Here is a 12,112-nt window from a genome sequence, read left to right on the forward strand (position 1 = left end):
GTGTTCGACTAGATTTCAGCTCGTAATCGGCTCGGCGGAGGACCCCGATATTGGCCGGGATTTTCATTTACATATCCAACATAAGAATGAATAGAATGTGCGTATCGAACAAGACATATGCGCCAATCAGAGCGTACCTTCTCGGGGCTATATGCCCCGTGCCGCGAATTATTTTTAGTGGTACCTCAGCTTGTCATAGAGGACGACCCCGAGTTTAATCCGAGGCATGGGGTTGTAACCCTTTGAGCTCGTACATGAAGCTGTCGCAGGCTTCAAGGCGCCCAGATCTCGATCTAGGTATCTGACATCGGAGCCAAGCCTCGATAGTCGATGGGGATCGAGCCGAGCTCGGTGGTTGATGGGGATCGAGCCGAGCTCGCTAGATAGAGATCGAGCCGAGCTCGATGGTCGATGGAGATCGAGCCGAGCTCGATGGTCGATGGAGATCGGGCCGAGCTCGATAGATGATGGAGATCGATGGCTGCGTCTCGAACTTTTAGATGATCACGAATATTTATTTTCGGAGGGGATCGCGAGGGTACTATCCCATCATCCCGAGGTCGAGGGGTTTGGGTACGCACTGTCGACACTCGGGGCATCCCGACCTTAGTCGAGGAGACGCATATGGGGGACCGTGAAGGTACTACCCCGTCTTTTCGAAGTGTCGAGGGGTCTGGGCACGCACTGTCGACACTCGGAGCATCCCGACCTCAGTCGAGGTACTTAATTGAGATCGAGCCGAGTTCGATAGATGGAGATCGAGCCGAGCTCGATGGTCGGTGGAGATCGAGCCGAGCTCGATGGTCGGTGGAGATCGAGTCGAGCTCGATAGCTGCATCTCGATCTTTTGGCCGAGGCGTCTAGCGTCGTCCGGCATTGATTATAGCATCCTAGCAGGATCGCATATCAGGTTGTCTAAAAATCACGAAACTTCCTATTAGGACGAACGCGATCATAAATGAAGAATAGCAAAAATCACTAAGGAAGATAAAACTTATGCTCAGAACAAAAAACCCCTTGGGGCCCGATTGATGATACACCCGGAGGTTTTCGGAACTCCAACTTCGTGGAATGGGGATCCTTTCGAGGGATTCCAGCTTGTATGCTCCGGATCGTTGGACGCGCGCGACCCGATAGGATCCTTCCCAATTCGGGGCCAACTTCCCTTGCTTGGCCGGCTGGGAGGCTTCAGCTCTTCTAAGGACGAGGTCTCCCACTTTGAAGGATTTGAGTTTGACCCTGGCGTTGTAGTATTGCGCCACCTTTTGCTGGTATCTCGCCATGCGGACCCGGGCGGCTTTCCTCGTCTCCTCGATGAGGTCCAGGTTGCTCCTGAGCTGCGTGGCACTGGAGTCGGCATCATAACATTCTACCCTTGGAGAAGGGAGTCCGATTTCCAACAGGATGAAGACCTCCGTTCCGTACGTTAAGTTGAAGGGAGTCTCACCGGTGGGTACACAGAATGTGGTCCGATAAGCCCACAAGACGTTGTATAGGTCTTCGACCCACTGTCCTTTGGACTGATCGAGCCTAGTTTTGAGTCCCTGCAAAATAGTACGATTCGTTACCTCGGTTTCTCCATTTGCCTGAAGATGTGCGACCGAGGTGAAACGGTGGTCAATGCCGAGCTCCGAACAGAATTCTCTAAAACGAGCGTTGTCGAACTGGCGGCCGTTATCTGATATGAGGATGTGGGGGAGCCCGAATCTACAAATTATGAACTTCCAGACGAAGTCCCGCATCTCTGCTCGGTGATCCGGGCCACTGGCTCGGCCTCGACCCACTTCGTGAAGTAATCAATGGAGACGATCAGAAATTTTCTCTGCCCAGTCGCCAAGGGGAACGGTCCCAGGATATCGATTCCCCATTGAGCGAATGGCTAGGGGGAGCTGATTGAAGTCAAGGGGGCTGAGGGTCGGCGCTGGACGTTGGCATTCCTCTGGCACCGGTCGCATCTCCGAACAAAATCCAGCGCATCCTTCTGGAGTGTCGGCCAATAGTATCCATGGCGCAAAATTTTGTATGCCAGTGCTCGGCTTCCCAAATGGTTTCCGCAGATGCCTTTGTGGACTTCGCGCATCGTGTAATCCGCCTCCGACGGGCGGAGACATCTGAGGAGGGGATGGGTAAAAGATCTCCTGTAGAGCTTGCCTTCATACAGTATGTATCTCGAGGCTAGGCGCTTGACTAGACGAGCCTCACGCTCATCGTTGGGGAGAACTCCATTTTGTAGGTAGCTAACGAGCTCATCCATCCAGCTTGGCTCAACGTCGATACAAAGAGCCGGTTCGGGCTCCTCTGTGCTGGGGATCTGGAGGTACTCCAGTGCCGCCGCTTTTGGAAGCTCGCTCATGCGGGAGGACGCCAATTTTGATAATTGTTCGGCTCTGAGATTCTCCGACCTAGTAATATGTTGAATGTGGAAGGAACCCAGAGTCGAAAGTGAGGTGCCTCACCTTCTGGAGATATTTTTGCATTGTTGGCTTTCTTGCTTCGAAGTCCCCCAAAATTTGGCTTACAACCAATTGGGAGTCGCTGAAGGCCTCCAAGTTCTCTACTTTCAGTTCTCTAGCCAGCTTAAGCCCGGCTATGAGCGCTTCGTATTCCGCCACATTGTTAGAGGCGGAAAACTCGAGGCGTAAAGCCTGCTCGGCGACCACTCCATCTGGACTGGTGAGAATGAGGCTCGCTCCGCTACCCCCCGAGTTCGAAGAACCATCAACGTGCAGAGTCCACGTCGACCTCGGGGTCTGCTCTGCTGGCGCGGGTTCGAGCTCGGCCTCGTCTGGCACAGTGCACTCGACTATAAAGTCGGCGAGTGCCGTGCCTTGATCGCCGGTCTGGGTCAATACTCGAGGTCGAACTTTTCGAGCTCGATGGCCCACTTTGTAACTCGACCAGCACGATCTGATCGCTGCAGGATCTGCTTTATTGGCTGGTCGGTCAACACGGCCACCGTGTGAGCTTGAAAGTAAGGCCCTGAGCCTTCGAGCTGAGACGACCAGGGCAAAGACGATCTTTTCCAGCTTGGAGTATCGGATCTCAGCATTTCTCAAAACCCGGCTGGTGTAGTATATCGGCTTTTGAAGCTTGCTCTCCTCTCGAACCAGGACCGAGCTCATTGCTACGGGAGAAACGGCTAAGTATAGGTAGAGAAGCTCGCCCTGCTGAGGCTTCGTAAGCAGTGGAGGAGAGGCGAGAAGGCACTTGAGCTCTTTGAAGGCTTGCTGGCACTCTGCCGACCACAAAAAGTCCTTTGGCTTCTTGAGAGCCGCAAAGAATGGAAGGCAGCGCTCGGCCGATCGGAAGACGAATCTCCCGAGAGCTGCAACTCGGCCTGTAAGCCGTTGCACTTCTTTGACTGTCCTCGGGGGCGTCATCTCTTGGAGCGCTCGGATCTTCTCGGGATTGGCCTCGATTCCCCGCTGTGTAATTACAAAGCCAAGAAACTTGCCCGAGGTGACTCCGAACGCACATTTGGCAGGATTGAGCTTCATCCGGTACCTTCGGAGCATAGAGAATGCCTTGTTGAGGTTGGTCACATGATCTTGCGCCATGTGGCTTTTTACCAACATGTCATCAACATAGACCTCCATGTTTCGGCCTATTTGATCTTTAAAAATTTGGCTGACCAGCTGCTGATAAGTCGCTCCAGCATTCTTTAGGCCGAAAGGCATTACTCTGTAGCAGTAGGTGCCCCCGTCAGTGATGAAGGCTGTCTTCTCTTCATCCTCCGGCGCCATCCAAATCTGGTTGTACCCTGAGAATGCGTCCATGAAAGACAGTAGCTCGTGCCCCGAGGTGGAATCCACAAGCTGGTCGATGCTAGAAAGTGGGAAGCTGTCTTTTGGGCAGGCCTTGTTCAGGTCGGTGTAGTCCACACACATGCGCCATTTTCCGCTAGCCTTTCTGACAAGGACCACATTGGCGAGCCACTCCGGATAAGATATCTTCCGGATGAAGCTGGCCTCGAGGAGCTTGTCGACTTCCTCGGCCGCTGCTCGTTGTCGCTCTGGAGCAGCACTTCGCTTTTTCTATCGTACAGGCTTACAGGTTGGCTTCACTTGGAGTCGGTGGACCGCGACCTCCGGATCTATTCCTGGCATATCGGCGGGCGACCAGGCGAAGACGTCTATGTTGTTCCGCAGGAAGCTGACGAGGTGATCTCTCTCGCGAGCATCAAGGCCGGAGCCAACCTGCACGGTTAGCTTGGGAAAATTCTCTCGTAGAGGAACTTGGATAAGCAGCTCACCAGGCTCTACCCACTTCTTCTGAGGGCCAACCCGTGCCTCTAAGGTTTCGGCCGGGAGCTTGCCTTCTAGCGTCGGAACCGATGCTTTGGCTGGTTGCTTTGCCTCGTGGGTCGTCATGTAGCATCGTCTTGCTACCATCTGGTCTCCACGAACTTCGCCGACTCCTTGGTTGGTGGAGAATCGCATAAGCAGGTGGTAGGTTGAGACCACGGCTCGAAAAGCGTTGAGCCCAGGTCGTCCGAGGATGGCGTTATAGGCCGAGGGCAGACGTACTACGAAGAAATCCATCCTCACAGTACTTTCTCGGGGAGCGAGCCCAACCGTAACCAGGAGATCGATCTCGCCCTCTACCGGAACCGAGTCCCCAGTAAATCCGACCAGCGGGGCGTTCATCCTTCGTAATTGCTTTTCCATCATCCTCATTCTAGAATAGGCGTCAAAATACAAAACATTCGCTGAGCTTCTATTATCAACTAGAACATGTTTTACATCAAACTTATTCACAACTATAGAGATGACCACAGCATCATCATGGGGGGTTTCAACTCCCTCCAAGTCCTTATCCGAAAACGAGATTGTTTCGGAGGCGCGCAGGCGCTTCGGGGCGGTTTCTTCCTCTGCAGCTCGTCCGACCGAGGTTCCGCCTTGGATGGTGTTAATGGTGCCGGCGATGGGTCTGTTGGCATTTGGATCTTCGGGCTGTGCGGCATCCTCCGCTGGCCTTTTCTCTTCACGCCGGTTCCGTACGAACCGGTCGAGCACTCCTCGGCGGATGAGTGCCTCGATCTCATCTCGGAGCTGGAAGCAGTCTTCCGTATCATGGCCGTGGTCCCGGTGGAAGCGGCAGTACTTCCGGGGATTGCGCCAAGCTCCGGGATCCCGCCTCGAGGGCGGAGGCCGGAAATACTCTCGGCCTTCGATCTCCATGAGGATCTCGGTCCGAGGAGCATTAAGGGGAGTGTAATTTTCGTACCTCCCATTGGATATGCGGGACCGCGGTGGAGATCTCGGACGGGACGGGGGTCCTGGTCGGAGAGATCCCCGCAGCCGAGGTGGACTCTTCAGACGAGGCGGGTTCTTGACTCGGCGCGGAGATGGGCTTCTGGGACGGCCGCGCTCCTCACGATGCCTTTTTTGCTTTTTGGATGTCTGCTCGGCCCCACCCCGCCTAGAAGCGACGGCTTCCTCGGCCTTTGCGTACTTCCGTGCTCGGACTAGCATTTCGGTGAAGTCAGCTGGAAAATTCTTCTCGATGGAGAAGAGAAACCTATAAGACCGAGCTCCAGTCTTGAGTGCCGACATGGCGATTGACTGGTCGAGCTCGCGGACCTCCCACGTTGCAGCAGTAAAACGGTCCAGATATTCCCTAAGCGACTCTCCCTCCCTTTGCTTTATATCGAGGAGGGAGTCTGAAGTCCGCCGCTGGGGTCGGCAGGCGGCAAAGTTGGTGGCGAACTGCCTGCCGAGCTGCTCGAAAGAGGAGACCGTGCTCGGTTTCAGCCCGGCAAACCAGAGCCGAGCTGCTCCTCGAAGCGTTGCTGGGAAGGCCTTGCAGAGCATGGCCTCCGAGAATCCTTGCAAGGCCATCAGGGCCCCGTAACTCTTCAGGTGGTCGAAGGGGTCGGTCGTGCCGTTGTAGGGCTCCACCTGGGGCATCTTGAACCTTGGCGGGACCGGCTCATCCTCGATTTGTTGGGAGAAAGGGGACTTCGTGGTAAACTCGAAGTCGCCATCATGTCCCGTCCTCCTGCCATGGAGCGCCTCAATCTGGCGCTCCAGCTTCTCGACCTTCTTGTCGAGCTCGTCGCTCTGGAGGATCGCCGCGGCAGTCCGCTCTGGTGCAGGTTGCCCTGGGACTGGCTCGACTTCAGACGATTGCGGCCAGTCACCAGGACCCCTCACTGGGGGTTCTCTCCAGGGGGATGCCTGGGCGTGGAGATCTTGGCCTTGGAGGGCCGGTCCACTAGGAGGGGGCACCGGTTGAACCGGAGCCTGAGGAAGTGGCACCGTCGGGACGCCCCTAGGTTGCAGGCCTTGGACGGCAGCAGCCAAGGCCTGAACCTGCTGCACCAAGGCATCGAACTGTTTCCGGTCGAACTTGAGGAGCCGAATCAGCCGGAGGTGGTGAGTTCTGGACAGAGTGTCCAGGACTAGGTGGAAGACGTCGGGAGGCAGTAGAGGCTCCCTTGCTTCTCAGCTTCATGGCCGCGAGGGGCCCTTCCTCTAGCACCAACTGTTGCTGGAATTCGGACCCGGGGGCGACCACTGGGCCGGGAAGGAGGAGCTCCGGGAGAGCTTGGCGAACGGCGGCGATCCGGCGATGGGTGGCGTCCTTCGGGAGACCTGCAAGAAGCCGGTGGCTGGATTTTTCCGGCGCCGGCCCTCCGATGCTTAAGTCAGAGAGATGGGCTAAAGATTTGCAAGAGGGGAGCTCGAGTCAGAGAGTCTGGACGAAAAATCCTCCCCCCCTCCCCCTCAGGAGTTTCCTATTTATAGGGGGAAAGGGTTTACCTGTGATGAGATAGAGCGAAGACGCTGCCGTACAGTGGAAGTTAATGCTCAATCGTACAGATCAACACTATCCTCGTAGGAGATCAGGCCGAAGTCTTTGAATTATTGCTGAACCATGCTATCGTTTATGGCCAGACAGGTTTGCCGTATGGAGCTAAACATTTGTAGTCAACTGGGGCCATGCGCCTTAATTGTTAAGTGAGCCACACGAGCCACATGCCTGCAGAGGTCTCATGCATTGATTGTTGAGTGAACCAGGCGTTCGGAGAAGCCATACGCTTTAATTGTTGCGTAAGCTGAATGTCTGGGGAGGTCATACGTATCGATTGTTGGCAAGGACAGGGCACGCTTCGTGGGAGAACATGATAATGGCGTTCTACCGCTCGGATATTTTTTAGTCGGAGGAGCCGCTTGGGCACTTTCAAACCTTTGAATTGGGACCCGTTCGGGCGCCCCTTGCTCGGAGGGGTGCTCGGTCGCCTCTTGCTCGGAGGGGGGCTTGGTCGCCTCCTGCTCGGACACAATCCTTTTTCCCCCCAACAAGTTGAAAAAGCCACCAGGTATCCTTAGCTTTTAGATCTAGTTTTCTTAGTCTCCTAGTTTTCAAATTATTTTTTTGCTTTCCAACTTCTAAGTTTAGATCAAATCTTGCTTAGAACAATTAATTTCTTCCGTACCTAATTACAATCTTTTGATGTTTCGTTGAGGCTAACATTTCTCCACCTTCTTCTTTTCTTTTTCTTTGATACAGTACATCACCTTCTTTTGAAAATAAGCATATAAAATAAGTATATTAAATGTTGTTCTAATAAATGTCCTAAATAAAAACATGAACAAGATGTGTCATGACTATTTCAATAAGCAAAACTTTTTGAATTCCATTTTATTAAAGTCATTTTATAAAAATATCCAGTTAATCACTAATTCCATTATACTTATATATTTACTATTTGTAGCATGATACATATTCAGATGACTCTCAATAATTTTGCACTAGTCTAAAACTCTAAATACTAGATATGGAATATGTAGATTAAATATTTAATAAATCTATACTATATTACAAAGAGCATTCGGGTCCCTTGGTTCTAGCAAATTTGCCTATAAAGAGAATATAAATGAGATGATATCTAAAACCATATTGTATGAATATAGTATGCATGGATAGTTTGAAAAATAAGATTATAAGAATAGACTTTTTAGTAATAAAATTTTAAATTTTACATAGCGCTACTTCTCCCTCTTCAAATTTTATCTAGCAGACCTGATGGGGACATCAGAGCCCTTCATCCAGATGATCCTGAGCCCCCGGATTGAGCCAGACCCATTTATTTGCATATTTATTTTATTATTTTATTTTTGGGCTTATTTGCATTCTAGGGTTTATTTGTGGTTTATTTTATTTCTGGGCTTATTTGCATTTTAGGGCTTATTTGTGTTATTTGTGGGTTCATTAGGATTTATTTCTGTGTAAGGGGGGTTTATGCAAGTTGTGTATTTGTGCCCTATACATAGGGAACTATTTTCATGATTAGGTTTTTAATGCAGAATTAAAGAACTCTTTTCCCCACGTCTCCTCTTCTTCTCTTCTCCTCCCTTCTTCTTCTTCTCTTCTTCTTCCTCCTTCTCTTCCCCTCTTCCCCTGCCTCCATTTAAAAGTTAGTCTGGCATCAACTTGGTATCAGAGCAAGGCTGGCTTTGCCCCTGCTGCCAAGGCCACGATCCAGCTCTTTCCTTCTCTGTCACTCGGTTTTCAACAGATTAAAAAAAAAAAAAAGAAAATCCTTTCTTCCCTCTCTCTCGGTTCTCACACAAGGAACAGGCCCTAAATCCCTTCGCCAGGTCCACCCCACCCGCCGTCACACCTGCGCCCACCACCGCCACCAGTCGCCGCCAGCAGCGCCGAGCCACCGTCGGACGTCCTCGCCGCCGCCGCTGCCCAGTGAAGGCCCGAGCCCGCCGTTGAAGGATCCATATCCCCACGGAAACCCGCCGCCCCTGGTCCGACGGAAAGCCCTTTCGGCCGCGACCTGCCGCCACCGTCTGTGGCCGGATACGGGAGAGGAACGCCGCCAAGGGTTCCAACCACGCGGTCCACAGTCGGCCGGAGAAGACCCTCGCGCCACCGGCCGCTGCCCGTCGCCGCGGACCACGGAGCCGCAGCCGAGATCACCGCTCTCCGCCACGGCCATCGGAGCCCGCCCCGCCGCCGCCACCGCGAAGTACGGGACGCCCTCCCGAATCCGTCGGGAGGTTGAAGAAGGTTGGGGCCACGGGTAAGTCTCAGACCCGTTAGCCCGCCCCACTAGCCCGGATCCGTTCCGGAGGAAAAAAAAAAAAAAAAAAACGTGCACGTGAATTGCACGTGCGGTCGTTAACGGGTATCGGAGCGGGTTGCGTTCTAAAAAAACCCGAATCCGATAATCCGAACCCGAAAGAGTTAACCAAAAAAAAAAAAAAAAAAAAAAAAAAAAGAAAGGGTACCTGTTCATCTTCCTCGATCGTCTGCCCGCCGCTGTTGTCGTCGCCCCGCCGCCGCTGCCGTCGTCGTGGCTCCTCCGCCGCCGTCTTCGCCGAACCGCCGAGGTGCCGCCGCTCCCTCACGGTGCTTCCCCGTCGCCGAGCGTCGTCGCCTCCGAGCCCCTCCTTCTCCTCCGTCGTCCACCGCCCGAGCCGCCGGTGCCCGAGCCGACGCCACCATCCCGCCGGGGCCCGAGCCGACGCCACCATCCCGCCGGGGCCCGAGCTGACGCCGACGGCCTCATCGTACATCCCCTCCCATTTTCCTCACCACCGGCCGACTCCACAGGCCGCCCGCCGCCCTCCTTCCGCCGTCCTCTCCTCCTCACGGTCCGACTGCCCCGCCGTGTTCCTCTCCCCATCTTTTGCACCACTGCCGCACCCCTCCACCACTCACCACCGCTTCCTCACCCACAGCTCGCCGCCCTCCCTTTCCCCTGGCCCTCATCCCTTTCTTCTTCGCCCATTGCAACTCACCCGAGCACCTCTCCATCGACCCCAGACAGGCCCCTTTTGGGCCGGGCCACCCACTGCCTCCTCACAGGCCCAAGCCAGCAGGCCCTCACTACTGAGGCCTGATCCCATCTCACGAACTCAGCAGGTCCACTCTCCTCCATTTTACAAGCCCAGCAGACTAGCCAAGGTGCTGTGATCAGATCCAAATGGAAGCCAATTTAAGCCAATTGAAAAGGTCCATCAGCTGCAACCAAGCAACGATCGTCGCCCCAGCCCACGAGCACACATTCTGGTCGCCTACTTCACGACAGGTAATAAGGTTTCCACTTTTCTTGGGCTTGTTCATTTAATTATGTTCTAGTTCTCTTGCATGATAGCTACATTTTTTTTTTAAAAAAAAAAAAATTACTTTTGCTGTCCAAATTCAGAACATAGAAGCCCTACTTTCAAACCCATCCTATTCGCCTTTGAAAATCTAGATATTAAATTAGCACACCCTAGCATCTGGACATTTCTCGGCATTCTTCGATCAGATTACTTTAGGATCAAAACAACTGTACTACTTGATTGCAATCTAATTTCTTAAATTGAATAATCTTAATCCTTAATTCTGAATAACCGAAGTAAAAATCAGCAACATTTAAATTTTAAGTTATTTTGTGAAAACTTGCTGATTTCTGAAATCATAATAGATTGCATTAGTAGGTTGTCCTGCATCAAATCTGGTCCTGCATCATACTTATAAGGGTTTCATTAGTGACACTACATTTCACATCATCACCCAGTGTCATCAGTGCAAGCCAACCTGTAGTGATATGGAGCACTATCTCAATAAACCTAAAACCCCTGTAGCTACCATGAATTCCGACATTTTGAGATCTGTCCTAGAACAGATAGTTGCCATACGGGCTGGATACAAAGAATTCCAACAAGAGATCCGTGAGCTCGTGCAACATTCTAGGACCCCTAAATCGCCAACCCCTGTTACAGCCCAACCTAAAATCGGTTTGGTCGCACCACCTGTAGTCCTTCCCCACTCTCCTAGGCACCAAACCCAATACTCTAGGTGTCAACAATTCGGCTATATAGCGCCCCAATGTTGCACTAAGACCTACCCGATTACTGAACCAGAAGTTAGGAACCAAGAGGCCGAATATGTCGAAGAAGTCTATGAACCAAATATAGAAGACTATGAAGAAGACTTTGAAGACGAACCTACAGAATTAGACTTTGTCCAAAATGATTCCCAAAGGGAGACTATTGATCTAAGTACAACCAAGCCACTTCACATCACTACTGTGGAAGAGGTAGTGACAGATATTGAGAGCAAGTCACCTGAATTGGCACTTGTAGCTAAAGATACCCATGCAGAGTCCAACCTTGAACATTCCCCAGTAGTAATTTCTCTTCTAGAGGAGTTTCATGATGCACTCCCTGATGATCTTCCGGATGCACTTTCTCCAATGCGTGATATCCAACGCGCAATCGATCTAGTTCCTGGAGCATCCCTGTCCAACCTTCCACATCATAGGCTCAGACCGAATGCATATGCTAGGACCTGGAATTTAATGTTACCAACAGTTGAGTTTGCATGTAATAATCCATTCGAATTGGTGCATGATCACAAACCTAGGCAACCCATAGACCTATTTTTCATGTCTCATCAGTATAGAGTCTTTGAGTCTACACAATCAATCGCATCACATCCACATTCATTGCATCAAGAAATCAGCAACTGTAGTCACTTTAATAACTTAAAATATAAATCCCTTGCTGATTTAACTAGACGTTATAATGAGTTAAGTGAAAGAGATTACGTCATGATAAGAATTAGGTTTGAACGACTTTCTTCGGAAACGTTTAAGAAATTGCAAATTTGTAGTGCAGAACAGTTCAAAATCTTAAAGAAAACCAGTTCGAATGCATATGTTGTGGATCTTCCTGATGACTATGGGATTAGTGCGACATTTAATATTGAAGATTTAGTCCCATACAAAAAGATAATATTCCTGCCTTCTGACCCCTTTATTGATATACCTGCCCATGTTGGACACCCTGCCCTATTACCTGCTGTTGAGCCACCACCTCCCAAATTTCATGCACGCAGAGAACAAATAGAACATATATTGGATGAGCAGGTTATTTCAAGCAGGAACGGTGGTTACCAACGTTACCTTGTTCGGTGGAAAGGTCGACCAAAGTCTGATGTGACGTGGATTTCCAAAGCACAGTTGCAGCGCATTGACCCCGATCTTCTAGAGCAGTACGACAGCCGACCAGACCTATACTCGACGGGGTCGAGTTTTTCTCACCCGGGAGGAGTTGATGGGGACATCAGAGCCCTTCATCCAGATGATCCTGAGCCCCCGGAT

Source organism: Phoenix dactylifera, chromosome 1 (assembly GCF_051530095.1).
Source record: "Phoenix dactylifera cultivar Ajwa chromosome 1, Ajwa_hap1_PhDact_Kaust_v1.1, whole genome shotgun sequence".
NCBI classification, from domain to species: Eukaryota; Viridiplantae; Streptophyta; class Magnoliopsida; order Arecales; family Arecaceae; genus Phoenix; species Phoenix dactylifera.